We start from the raw sequence: 13,009 nt of genomic DNA, 5'->3' as shown, positions 1-13,009 counted from the left end.
GACCTGGGTGCACTTGGTGGGTAATGCAGAAGGATGGGGGAGTCCAGTGCGTACCTCAGGGTGACTTAATTCTGGGTGAAACTAATCCATAATTTGAGTTATATGTTACAGGAATTACCATAGCGGGAACCAACTGAATCAATGAAGGACAAGCCTTACAAGAAGCAGTGCAAGTGCAGCAGTGACCTGACCTGAGCTAGCTGTGGTGCCCAATAACTCCATGCAATACAGCATCTCTCCTGGCCTGAGTGACCACCATAACAGATGGAGCCCAAAGTCATGGACTAAATGAACTCAATGGACATTTGTGGACGTTTTACAGATATTTCACAGGGGTGGTCCATAGACTAAGGGAATGATATCTGTGTGCTATATCAAAGGATGGGAAGGGTGACGGTAGGAAATGAGAACGTTTTGGATAGTGTGAGACCTAAGCATGACGTAAATGGTATGGGATAAGGGGTGGAGAATGTGCTGGTTTTGGCTGGGATAGAGTTACCTTTCTTCATAGCAGCTAGTATGGGGCTGTGTTTTGGTTTTGGGCTGGAAACAGTGCTGATAAAGCAGGAATGCTTTAGTTACTGCTGAGCAGTGCTTGCACAGAATCAAGGCCTTTTCTGCTCCTCACACCACCCCACCAGTGAGCAGGCTGGGGGTGCACAAGGAGTTGGGAGGGGACACAGCGGGGACAGCTGACCCCAACTGACCAAAGGGATATTCCATAACATATGACATAATGCTCAGCATATAAAGCTGGGGGAAGAAGAAGGAAGGGGGGGACATTCGGAGGAATGGCATTCGTCTTCGCAAGCAAACGCTAGACGTGATGGAGCCCTGCTTTCCTGCAGATAGCTGAACACCTGCCTGCTGACGGGAAGTAGTGAATTAATTCCTTGCTTTGCTTTGCTTCCTTGCATGGTTTTTGCTTTACCTTTTAAACTGTCTTTATCTCAACCCACAAGTTTTCTCACTTCTACTCTTTGGATTTTCTCCCCCATCCCACCTGGGGGGAGTGAACGAGCGGCTGTGTGGTGCTTAGTTGCCGGCTGGGACTAAACCACGACACAAATACAAATCAAAACTCTTTGGTCCCAGTTCAGTAAGGCTGCTAAAATAGCATTTCCTAGATGCTTGCACAGAGAGCTTTAGGAATCTATACAGGGCCAGGGTCAGACGAAGTGGCGCTTTTGGCTAACTACAACGCCAGTCTCTCTTTCCCACAGAATGATGAGCTATCCAGCGCATACAAAAGGCAATGCTGATACAACTGCACAAAAAGAAGCAGGTAAAGGGAGAAGGTACTCTCTTGTTCTGTGGCAATTTAAAAAAAAAAAAAAAAAGCATTCTTGCATATTTTTTAAAAAAAAATTTGCAAAAACAACCCATCACAAATTTGGTTTGATGCAGACTGTTGCTTCATTTTGATTTATAACATTTTTAAGAGGAAGGTGGTGGTTATTTGCATAATCAAAGGCACTGCGGAAACAAAGAGCCGGACCTAGAATGGGAGCAGGAGATCCCTCTGCTGCTGGTGTGGTGGAGATGACTGGGGCAGCAGTGTGACAGCAGTCCCCAAGGAGGGGGCACCTCCAAGAAGTACCAGCTGATGTCCTCATTCTCCCCAGAGGAGCAAGCTGCCCCTCGTACAACTTCTCCATGCTGCGGTCCCTTTCCTGGGGCAGGAGCAGCCAGCTTTGGGCTCTCTTTCTTGAGAGAACATAATTTAATTTTGTCTGCACTCTGGAGAGTATTTCAGTACCCAAGAGCCAACATCTGTCCACTGCCACGTACAAAAAATGGGTAATGGAGAAGGTAGTTCTGGGAGGTCCTTTTCAGTCCTAAACTTACGGATGTTGCCCCATGGCCTCTGGCCTTTGGCCTATCTGCCCCAGAAAAAGGGTACAATCGCTGTGATTGCTGATCTTGCTCTTCAATCAGAACTGTAAGCTGCAAAGGTTTACCTACTACTAAGTAAGTATATCAGTATTTCTCTTATTTTACAATCTAAAATATATCCACGCAGTTGCTACTTCTGCCTCAATCCTGTGTGCCGACATTTACCAATGCATGAGACCTGTGCCACGCTGCAATTTTCTGCCCATGGACACCAGTAGGCAATAGTTAATGGCCATACTGCCACATTTTGAGAGTCGTCCTTCGGATCACTTCCTGAAGGGAGCTTGTACAGAGAACAAGGCCAGGTTTGACAAGGCTGGAGTAGAAACAGTTTTTTTCTATTAGAAAAAGCCAAACACAAGAAAGATTTGTTTTGATGTTTCAATAATTGTTTTTGGACTGAAATCACAAAGGGTATTATGCTTTTTTTGTGCACAAGAGATTATGTTCTCATTGTGATGTTTATAGAAGGAATTAGTTATATAAAGCACTTGATACATTAAAGAATGTCTAATAATACTGGCTGCCTTTCTCAGGAAGACACGGACCAGGATTTTCTAGAAGTTATAATACTTGTCCGAAATTTTAACTTTACAATCCTGTTCATGTAAATCTTGAACTGAGACATGCCATTTTACTTTCAATAGTACAGGGTTAATCTCACTTTATTTTGGCTATATACAAGGTAGCTTTCCACACCTGGCTTGTCTCTGGTGGGACCTGTACAGTCCATGCAGTGATTGTACTCTCTTAGGGAGCATTTTATCTGACCTATTGTGGTGTCTGCTTTAGGATGAGATATTCTTGCTATTCACTAAAATGAATTTGACAGAGTAGTGCAAATGTAGCCATCAATTTTTGATCAGACAAATCCCACTGTTAATGTTTCGTGACTGTCCTTTTCCTATATAAGTTTAAGGCAAACCTCATTGGACCCCGTCATTGACAGCCCCTTTAGTAGACTTTAAATGTAGCCCACCTCTCAGGCCTGCTTATCAAAGTTTGATGACATTTCTAAAATGTTTCAGACTTTTGCCTGTCTTGCCTTTTCAATCTATCTGTACTGACATTCATTTAGACAACATTATTGTTAGGCACATAGCACACTCAGCTTCATTTCTACCTGTGACAACAGAGAACCTTTTAACAGTTCAGGAACTGTTGATTGCTGTTACTAGTGCTGATGACTTTTCAAGGATATTCTTGAAATGAAGGTAAACTTTGAAATGGGGTGAACTTTGATACTGGCCTCCAAAGAGTGGGAAGGAACAGATAGCTGGAAAAATCAATACAGCAAATTTCTTTGTTTATTAATTTGTATCCATGTAGATGAAAATGAAAATAATTTGTGACAGCTTGTGGTTTCCTCACTACTGTCAAGTACTCTAAAAAAACAATCAATAAAAACAAGCATAATCAGATGAAATAAACCCACCCTTATTCTAAGAATCTATGCATATGGTGTAGTCATTGGAGGACTGTCAGAGAAGAGGAGCTATGTTTATAGATGAGAATCTCAGGCATTTTTACATCTTTATTACCTTTTTTTTGTAATTAATTCCCTGCAATTGCTAACATTGGAGGGAAAGCTGCATAGTATGGAAATGCACTCATCTATTCAGCATCTATAAATGCACACATTATGAGTTTTGTCTGTACGCACAAAAGATAATAAATGTCAAAGAGAACATGAACATGTTGGATGACTAATAAGAAAATTAATTGCTGTGTACTTATATTCAGATAAAGGAGGTGAAATTCGTCTAACCCAAGATCTGCAGAGGTTGTTTGAGCTGCTTATATTGCTTAGTAGTGTTTCATTTAACCCTTGTCCCCTTACCACAACACATATATGCACATATGCATGCACACACTCCAGACACCCGAGGGTGACCCCATTTAGATGCCCTCCTGTGCCTCCATTGCTTGCTTTGTTGTAGGGCCTCATCCATAGCGATGGTGGTGTAAACATAGTAACCTGCTTACAGATGTCAAATGTACTTGTTTGCTGAATTAAGCCCGTTATTTTTAGCCATATCAGGACCATTTTTATCACACCTGTGCATCCCTTCAACACCTGAATAAAGTAGTGACTCCCCTTTCTCTCTTAGGTTGGTTCTCGATCTAGGAGAAGCTGAGAGAGAGGGTAAGAACAGGCTTTGTGTGGGAATATTAGGTTACGTTAGAACAGACCTGCAATGGGAGAAGCTGTTAGATCCAGGATAGGTGTATCTGTGATCGCCTAGCAAGCACTTTGACCAGCAGAGAGAGTGAGAAACTGAAATAATGACCGTATAGTCTTTCCTTGAGCAGATGTTTTCCCCTGGGGAGAGTTTGCAATGCATTTCCTTGACCCTGAATGTCCAATCTGGTGCCACTCCCCAGGAGTGATGCTTGAACATGATGGACAAATGGGCCTGCACCCCCACGAAAGCTGGGTAGAAGCTGTGGATGATCTGAGCCAAATCATGCCAATATCAACTCGAAAATAAATCACCGGGTCAGTCTTGGAGTCTACTGCACTGCATGTGCCCAGTGTCCTGACCAGCGTGACTGAGTCCACTATTTGTAGTGTAAAACTACAAAAAAAATTTCTTTTAAGAAGTGCTGTAAAGTTATTTTTGCAGGGCTAGACCTTGCTTTTATTTTAGATCCTTTTTTTTTTCAGTACAAAGGTAACTAGAACTTGTTCCTACTTGTAGGGCATGATTAAAGAAAAAGCTGAACATAACACATCTCCTAGCCCAAGTTTCTTGACAGTGTGTTTTTAACCCATTATATAACTACTCTTTCCACAGCCACTATGTAGTATGTAACAAAGTTGCAGGGGAACTATGAGCTTATTTATTAACCAGATATTTATTTCATACTTGTCCCAAATTTCACTGTTGCAGACATTGACAGCCTCTATTTGAGAAACTTAAACATTCTTTTTCATCTTTTTTCCCCTGTAAAAAATACCTCCAAACTCCTGTAGTACTCACATAACCCATCTAGACATGATTTCAGCTTCACGCCTGCCAATTTGAAAGCGGACAACAGACTACTTGGAATGTGAAAAACAATTTTGCTCCTTATGAACAAGAAACTGTTTTTTCTCTTTTCTAGGTAGATTGCTTTTTATTGACTTCAAATGTATTCATATAGTAGGGCCTCCTAAGGGGAAAAATAGCTGATGCTGACGAATTACCTGCAAAGTGTTAAGTAATAAATATAAAAAAAAGTAAATTCTGGAAGACATGCCAAGAAAACAAACCACAGAGAGTATTCACATTTATAGGCTTACTTATCTGTCCCTATTTTTGAGGCGTCTGCACCTGTGGTGTCATTCACACTACAAATGTGTCTATATCTGCCTATTTTATATTCTTCCAATACCCTTTTGAATGCAGTCATTATTGAATGCCCTGTGAAGTCTAGGCTTTGGGACTAACTTTATGGTCTCTTTAGACTATTTCATATTTCTTTCTGAACACATTTCAGATAATGTCTTGGCATAATGTCACGGCTGCCATTTTTGGCCAAGGTGGCACGGCTTGCCTAAAGGATACTGCCCCACTTTGGTCAAAAAAAGCCATGCTGTTTCAGCAAGCTCTATAGTCTTCACTATGTAGCAGTCACACAACAGAACCTGGAAGAGACTTCCCAGGGTGATGGTTTACCTGAAACCCTGTTTCTGCAGCCTGACCAAAGTTGCAGCCAGGGTCTCCATAGATCCACTCAAGATGGTCAGGAACTGGAGACTCATCCTGCAGCTACTGAAGGTTTGTCTACATGGGGAAATTGACTGGCAAATGCAGAGTGGAATAAGCTTCATCACTTGTATAACAAATACATCAAAGCACTCCCTGCATTCTTCGAATCTACAAAAACCTTGGAATGAAAGTTACATGCTGTGTTTTGTACTTCCCTTGCCAAAGGTAGGAGCCTTGCTTCTTCCCACAACAATGGCAAATTACAGAACAGATATTTCATCACATATGTGCTGCTTTTCTGCCTTTATTATCCCATTTCATCCTTCACTTTTCATAAAGAGGAGAGAGGAATTAACAACAAAGTAGTTGTAGACTGCCTTGGGATAAATGTCTCCAAATAAATTATTGCTTCAGAAACTACAGGAAAAGCAATTCTTTCCAGTCGCTGAGGATCTGCGTGTATCTGTAAATATGCAATGTTGTTTTCGGTTAGTTAGTGACTCTGTGTATTTATAAGAGCTCCACAACAACTTCCATCTGAATTTCAACAATCTCTAGCCATTTTAAGTGTTACCTGCAGACATTTTAGCAAATCCTTCAATAATTGCTCAAACCAGTGATTATATACTGTACACATATTCCTGTGTTTAATTCCATGTTTACTCTAAGCAAAGAATCATCAAAAGACTTCTTGAAACCCTTCAGTATCAGCTCATTACTAGCACAGGTAAAAGGAACAGCATCAGTGGTTCAGCTGGCATCTCTAATCTAACCTCAGAGAGGATTACAGTGCATTACTGATATTTTTAATCATCTCTGTCTAACAATTTAACTCATGTAAATAATTGTTTTGACCATCAATTTAACAAAAACATGGGGAAAAACAGGGACCTTTTTTCCTTTCTTTTTTTGCCATTGCTTTGGATAATTTTAGTCTGGGTTTGGATAACTTGTCAAAACAGACCTTGAGCCAAAGCATAACAGTTTCAAAGCCTAAGAAGTATGGCATGAATACAGTAACATCAACCCAACTACCTTACTGTAAGTAAGATTTTTTGACAGTGTTCAATATTTTCAGTTCCAAATAAAAATAAAATGTTACCTCTAATTTGAGATCTGTGACTATAAATTATAATATTATGAACAATATGTCCTAAGCTTCATAAACTGAGCTAAGAACCTTCACTTGCAGCAAACAAGGTAAAAAAAAGTAACATTTCCCTTCTCTCAAAATTTGTCCTCCCATAGCTACACGTTGCAATTTGTGTTTGACTTATCTTCATACCCATGCAGAGTATGATCTCGGAAAGAATTTAAATACGATGAAGGACATCATTTATGTGCAGCAGGTGAATCTCCTCTTGTATTTTTGCTCCACTGATCAGAGAAGTCAATTTAAAAGGGGAAAAGTAGGCAGATATACATAACATATGATGTGGTTTGTGTCAATGTAAAAATGATCAACAAGGAGAGGTATGTCTGAGCTTGAATGTTCAGATCTAAGTCCAAAATGATCACGTGGTTTGGAGAGTGTTCAGAACCCATACAGTCTCTCCGTAAGGAAATAGAGAATTCCTGTGAGCTTAATGTTTTGATGACTGTATCTTTTCTCTGTCATACATTGTGCTGTGACTGAATGCTCTTTTAAAAAAGTCCATGGCTTCTACATAACAGGGTAGTTGAGAGATATCTCAGATATGTCATGGATTGAAGAGATCACAGTAAATTGACTATGGGTGAGTATAGGGATTTTCTCATGTATGTTTCCCTGACCTCAACACAGTTTTGGGGGAAAGCTGAGATTATGTTCTGGGGCAATAATGGAGCTTTTTGCTGCTTTGGCTTGCCAGCTGGTTAAGATGAGGCCTGCCTTTCCATATTGAATGTTATGCATTTACTGGGTTTACTGGCTAGTAATGAGAGTATTGTGCAACTTCAGCTGACTCAGCATCTTTAAAGAAGTGTTTTTTACAGACACTTAGTTGTTCAACACCAATATTTGTGGAAATAAAACAAGAATTGTCACGTTCTGCTATATTAATCTGTCCATTGCCCGCTCTCTGTTGAAAGCAACTACCTTCTCCGTGTTTCCCAAAATCATGCTGGTTTTAGGGCACCTGGTTTTGGTTTTTGTTTTAATATGGCTCAGAATTAAGACTTTTGCTGCTTCTATGAACTGAGGACCACAGGAGAGGACAAAACACTGGACTGTAGTTCACTAGCTAACCCTGTGGGAAAAAAAAGGATTGCAAGAGGAATAGTGGGAGAGATTATAAAAGCTTGAGACACTGGAGAAGAGAGGCAGCATCTTGCTTGAACAAGAAAATGTGTAGAGATATCTATTACAGGAGTGCTCAAAACTGTAGCCAAGCAATGGTAATGGTTTCCCTGAACCGCACAGCAGATCCCACAGTGCAGGTAGGGCCATAGTGCAAAACCATGGCAGATGTCCTCTTCCGTGGTTCTGCATCCCAAAGGCTCATCACCATCCTGCTCCAGACAGTCCTGCATGTGTAAGATCTGTGAAGGTACTGCTTGTCTGAGTGATCTGAAAGATGGGAAAGTGTCGGGGTTTGTAAGGCCTCCATCACGTACAACTGCAGCTAAAAAGAGCAATGGGCAGTGCTTACAGAGCAGCCTACTCGTGCTTAAAGTTAAGCGGTGTGAATTCCCTTGTGTCCAGCACCTATTTTGCACAAATTCATGCAGAAGGTTTACAGTGAATCACGGAATTAAGTCTTACCTTTTCTTTGGTCCTGGTTCAACATCTAACTCCCGGTCTTTTGTGGCTTTATTTATATGGCACAATGCAATTTGTATATGCAGAGACACCTGAGCTTGGGCTGAACTAACTAGGCTGCATTAGATATGCCTGCTAGAGAAAAAAGCTGTTCTAAAGCAGCTAAAGCTAAGATGATAGCTTTTAATACTTGTATTTGGCATCTCTGAATGTCCCCTGCACTGTGCTTTCTCCACACACCCTGTTTGGCTTTTCAAGCTTTCCTCTTCAGTGACCTGAGGAGCTCCCCATTGCTTCCAGTTTGTTATCTCCATCATCTCCATTTCTTTACAATGGTGTTCCCAGGTCTTCTTAGCACCTAAAACAGCTAAGGAGAAATCCTAGTGGCTAAGAGGGATGAAATCGTACTTTAATTATTCCAAAATATGGAGTTATAATAGGCAACCTGGAAGGAAGAGGGAAAAGCTCAACTGGGAGACATTGTCTACAGTATAAAAATATTATAGCAATATTTCAGACATTTGGGTAGCTTATCTAGTTATTTTAGGGTGATGAAGAGAGTCTACATTATATTAAATCAAATAAATTTCACTTCCATCTGGTCCAACAAAATATGTCATTTTCTTTCCCCACAACATCAGCCAGAGATTGCAACACCAGTGCTTGGAAACTGGAATAATGTATATATAAAAACAAGGGTTTCTCTCCAAAGATGTTTAGGATGGGACCCTTAGAATATATGCACTTTGTATGGTTAGATCACAGGGGTTGTAAAGTAGCACTTACCCTTGAATATGTTTGCTGTTGCTCAATGCAGGTCTTTCAGGAAACATAACTTTCTTGCATGGGCGGTCCTTTGTGTACACTGTTAGTTCTGTAAAAACCTCAAATCACTGGGTTTTCCGTTGGTGCAGGAGGCTGGTGTACAAAACTGAAACGAAATCCAACTTTTAGCACAAAAAGTGCAACAGAAACAGAACAACACAAAAGATTTTCCTCCTGCAAACTATTACCAGGTGAGCCATTTGTTTTACAAAAATATTTTCATAGACTCTAGCCAGGTGAACCTCACAGATGAGGATCAATAAGGAAGAAAATCAGTTCATACAGTTGTTCTGCTGTGGTGCAGTTTATTGCCTCTTTGAGAACAGGGACATGAGGTACTTCTTGGCTCTGTCTTCTCTGACCATAAAATCAGATATCAGAGAGCATAGACTATAAATGTGTTTGTATTTGCACCCTGCAAAGATTTGAGGGTGACTTGTAGTTAATATTAGATGACTTTTTTCCAAGTGGTAAACTGACAGTAACCAGGCTAACCGTGAGTCTGTTAAATTGGCTATTACTGTGGCTGTGGCGTGCTATTTTTTATTAAGGGATTTCTAAAACTTATACTAATTTTGCAAAGTACTAGAGAAGTAGGGGTGAAGACCAATAATTTCCTTTCTTTTTGTTGAAACGATCATTAAAATGCAGAGGATAAATAAACCCCTGCCTTCAGGCTAAAAAGTCTGGATTGCTGTCTGCCTGCATTCTCTTTAAATCTGAAAGTAATTCTTCTACTTGAACTTCCATTTGATTTGATTAGTCATGGGGTTGGGTTTGTTTGGTTTTTTTTTTTTTTTTTTTTTTGTTGATTTTGTTTTAGTAAACTGCTGTAGAAATTTTTAAGCATGCTTGAGAGAGTCTTGGGACCAAGTTCGGACTTTGTATAAGTGGACACTTCACATTGGGTCTGACCCTGGCCTGGGCAGCAGCACCATGAATCTCTGTCAGGCACTGAAAGATGTTCATGTCACATATAACTATTTGGAGAGGTTTCTCCTCAAACTGCCTAGAGCACTCAAACACAGAGGCCAATGTCCCCAAGTACATTGGTGTCATTTACCAGAACTGCAATTTAGATATTAAAGAATTTCCTACAAAATATTCTTAATATTTAGGATATCAGAAATTGTTAAATATTTGTATTCTTAATAAAATTTATATTCTTAATATTTAGGATATCAGAATTTGTTATAAATACTCACTTGGCTGGAGAGAGAAGAAACCATTCTGGTGGGAGACGGGTCTGTATTTGTGAAGGTTGTTCATAACAGCACTTCCTGAGAACATGCATCGTTCCTGCTATTCCTGTTCAGGCATGAGCTTCTTAAGGTATAACTGCTGATAGAAATCCTACTTCTTTTGGCTAGAAATACAACCATCTAGAATCATAAACATGATGCACAATTTTATCATTTGAAAATGTTATGTTGAATCAGCAACTCAGTGTAATAGTTAAGAAATGTTAATAAGGTATGGTTTAGATTCACCTCACAAGGTGATTTCTAGGGTAAGAGTCAAGAATGAAAATATAGGTATTGTACTGGACCAGGTCACACACACTATGTTTTTGGGAAGTGTTCCCTAAAATTGTGTACATTTAAAAAGGGGATATCAGCTTGGTGACACTTGCAGAAAGCAGCTCTTTCTCTTTGTCCTGCAACTTCCCACCTAACGAATGAAGATCACACTTTTCCACCTCTCTGTAAAACTACTTTAGGAGGCATCCACATACCATTGTGGTAGAAGCTGTGGGAGTACACAGATTGTAATTTCAGAAGACACTCTAGTTTTTCAATAGCATGAACCCAGATTCACCCAGATCGGTTAATTTGGCTTCTGACATGCCTGCAAATACTGCCATGATAAAGCCTTAACTTCTTTTGCTATTCTGTCTTAAATTATGGAGAAAAATGTTTTTTAAATATAATTTGCTTCTTATAATGTATGCTACTCATTTCATTTTGCATTCTACTTAAAATAATCCAGAAAAAACCACTGGTCAACCACCAGTGGCTAAAACTGTCAGGAGGGCTTTGGGTATTGCAGATCTGCTTAGGGCAGAAGGGCGACCCCTGATGACAGCTCTGTGTCTCCTCTGGCGGTATTCTCTGTCATTCTGTGGATGCTGTAACATGATGATTAACTTATTTTTACTGGGCAGTTGAATATGAATGTTAATTAATGTGAAAAGTTTTATCTACAGCTTTCATTTTCTGTTGGTTTTTTTTTTTTTTAAATAACATACTGTGGGCCTATATGAAATTACATGTCTCTTTAAGATGATCAAGAATACAGATTCTAATGTAGCAAAGAAGGTGATTTGTTGTCTTGAACATAGAGTAAAAAACAGGCAAACATCCCTTGTTAACGTCTTCCTAAGCTGCTTAGTTTTGGTATAACATGTCCATGTGGAAATTGATAACAAATGTGAGCTGCCTGGGGCTGGTGGCCTGGGTCCTGCCTCCCATGTGCTGGTAAGGTTCTGAGCACAGAAGCAGTTTCTTCCTACTTTGGCAGGAAACACATTTGCAGTGCTTGCATTGTTAACAGGTGTTATAATCACAGAAATTTTAAATTATCTGGAAACAGAGATAATCCAGACACTAACACTGCATTCTTGGAAGACTCTGTGTTGAAGAGCTTTCATTTCTTCTGTATCCTCACAGTGTCCCCACATCAACCCCTGGGTTCCTATCAACATCACACTCAGCATCTTTGTGTGGCATGTGAGACTTACCAACATGGTCCACCCCATTAACAGAGCTCAGAGTCCATTTTGATAAAATACAGAGAATACTAATGAACTAATTTGGTCTCATTTGATCAGTAAGTGCTACTTTTTGTTACTCCTATTATATTGTCTAACTACTGTGAAAAACCATAGTTGATATTTTATACAAGGTTAACATTTCCAAATTATCCTAGAGATTAATCACAGCCCCAAAATTATCGCAGTGTCTTGATTACTCATTATTACTTCTTAATATATGAGGAATCAATATTTTATCAACAGAGCTAACACATGAAGTAGAAAACAGCATTACTTAATGATACATTTTTCTAGTTTACCTTAGACAAAATCTTTTTATTCTTAGTTAGAAAAAATATTTTATTGCTTCGTCTAGCTCAAAAGCCCATCTTCAGCAATGACAAATACCAAGTAATCAGCAGTGGTAATTGTAAATGAGGAAACATTATCTTCTAGTCAAGTTCCTCTCCAACCAAGCAATAATTTAGCTTGGGGAAGAGAAAGTCTTTACCAGGCTGGGAACTTAAACAACTCCATCTGAAGCCACTGGAAATACCCACAATTAATTAAGAGATGGTTTTACTGAGCCACTTACTTAATTTATGCCCTAAAGTAGAGGGTTTGTTAAGACTTATAATAATTATTATGGTTATAAAAACTGTAGGTATTGGCCTCAAATGAATAAACATTTTATCTTTGCCTGGATCTCAACAAATAACCTCTCATAGTAAAAAAATGTCAGAATATTTGCAGATTTCCATTAGCCTGGAAAAAAAAATGAAACCCTTTCAAGGAAGAGTACAAGGAAGTTCATGTGTGGATATTCTACTGGTTCTTCTAAAGCAAGTATAAAATTCTAATAAATTAACACATGCCTAGTACTTGCCATGCTCACAGGGCTCATACATATAACCCAATTACTCTCTGAAAAGAGCTATTAAAAATAATTAAACTCATCTAAGAGGATCCTTATGATCCTTACAAGTGACTGTGCAAAGAGAACTACTTTTTAAATATTAACTGTCACATGACAGCCCAAACACTTCAACTAATATTTTGCTTACTTTTTTATGCATATGCACCACTGAATCCTCCTCTGAA

Source organism: Gavia stellata, chromosome 3, assembly GCF_030936135.1.
Source record: "Gavia stellata isolate bGavSte3 chromosome 3, bGavSte3.hap2, whole genome shotgun sequence".
NCBI lineage: Eukaryota > Metazoa > Chordata > Aves > Gaviiformes > Gaviidae > Gavia > Gavia stellata.
This window is presented reverse-complemented; position numbering follows the sequence as displayed.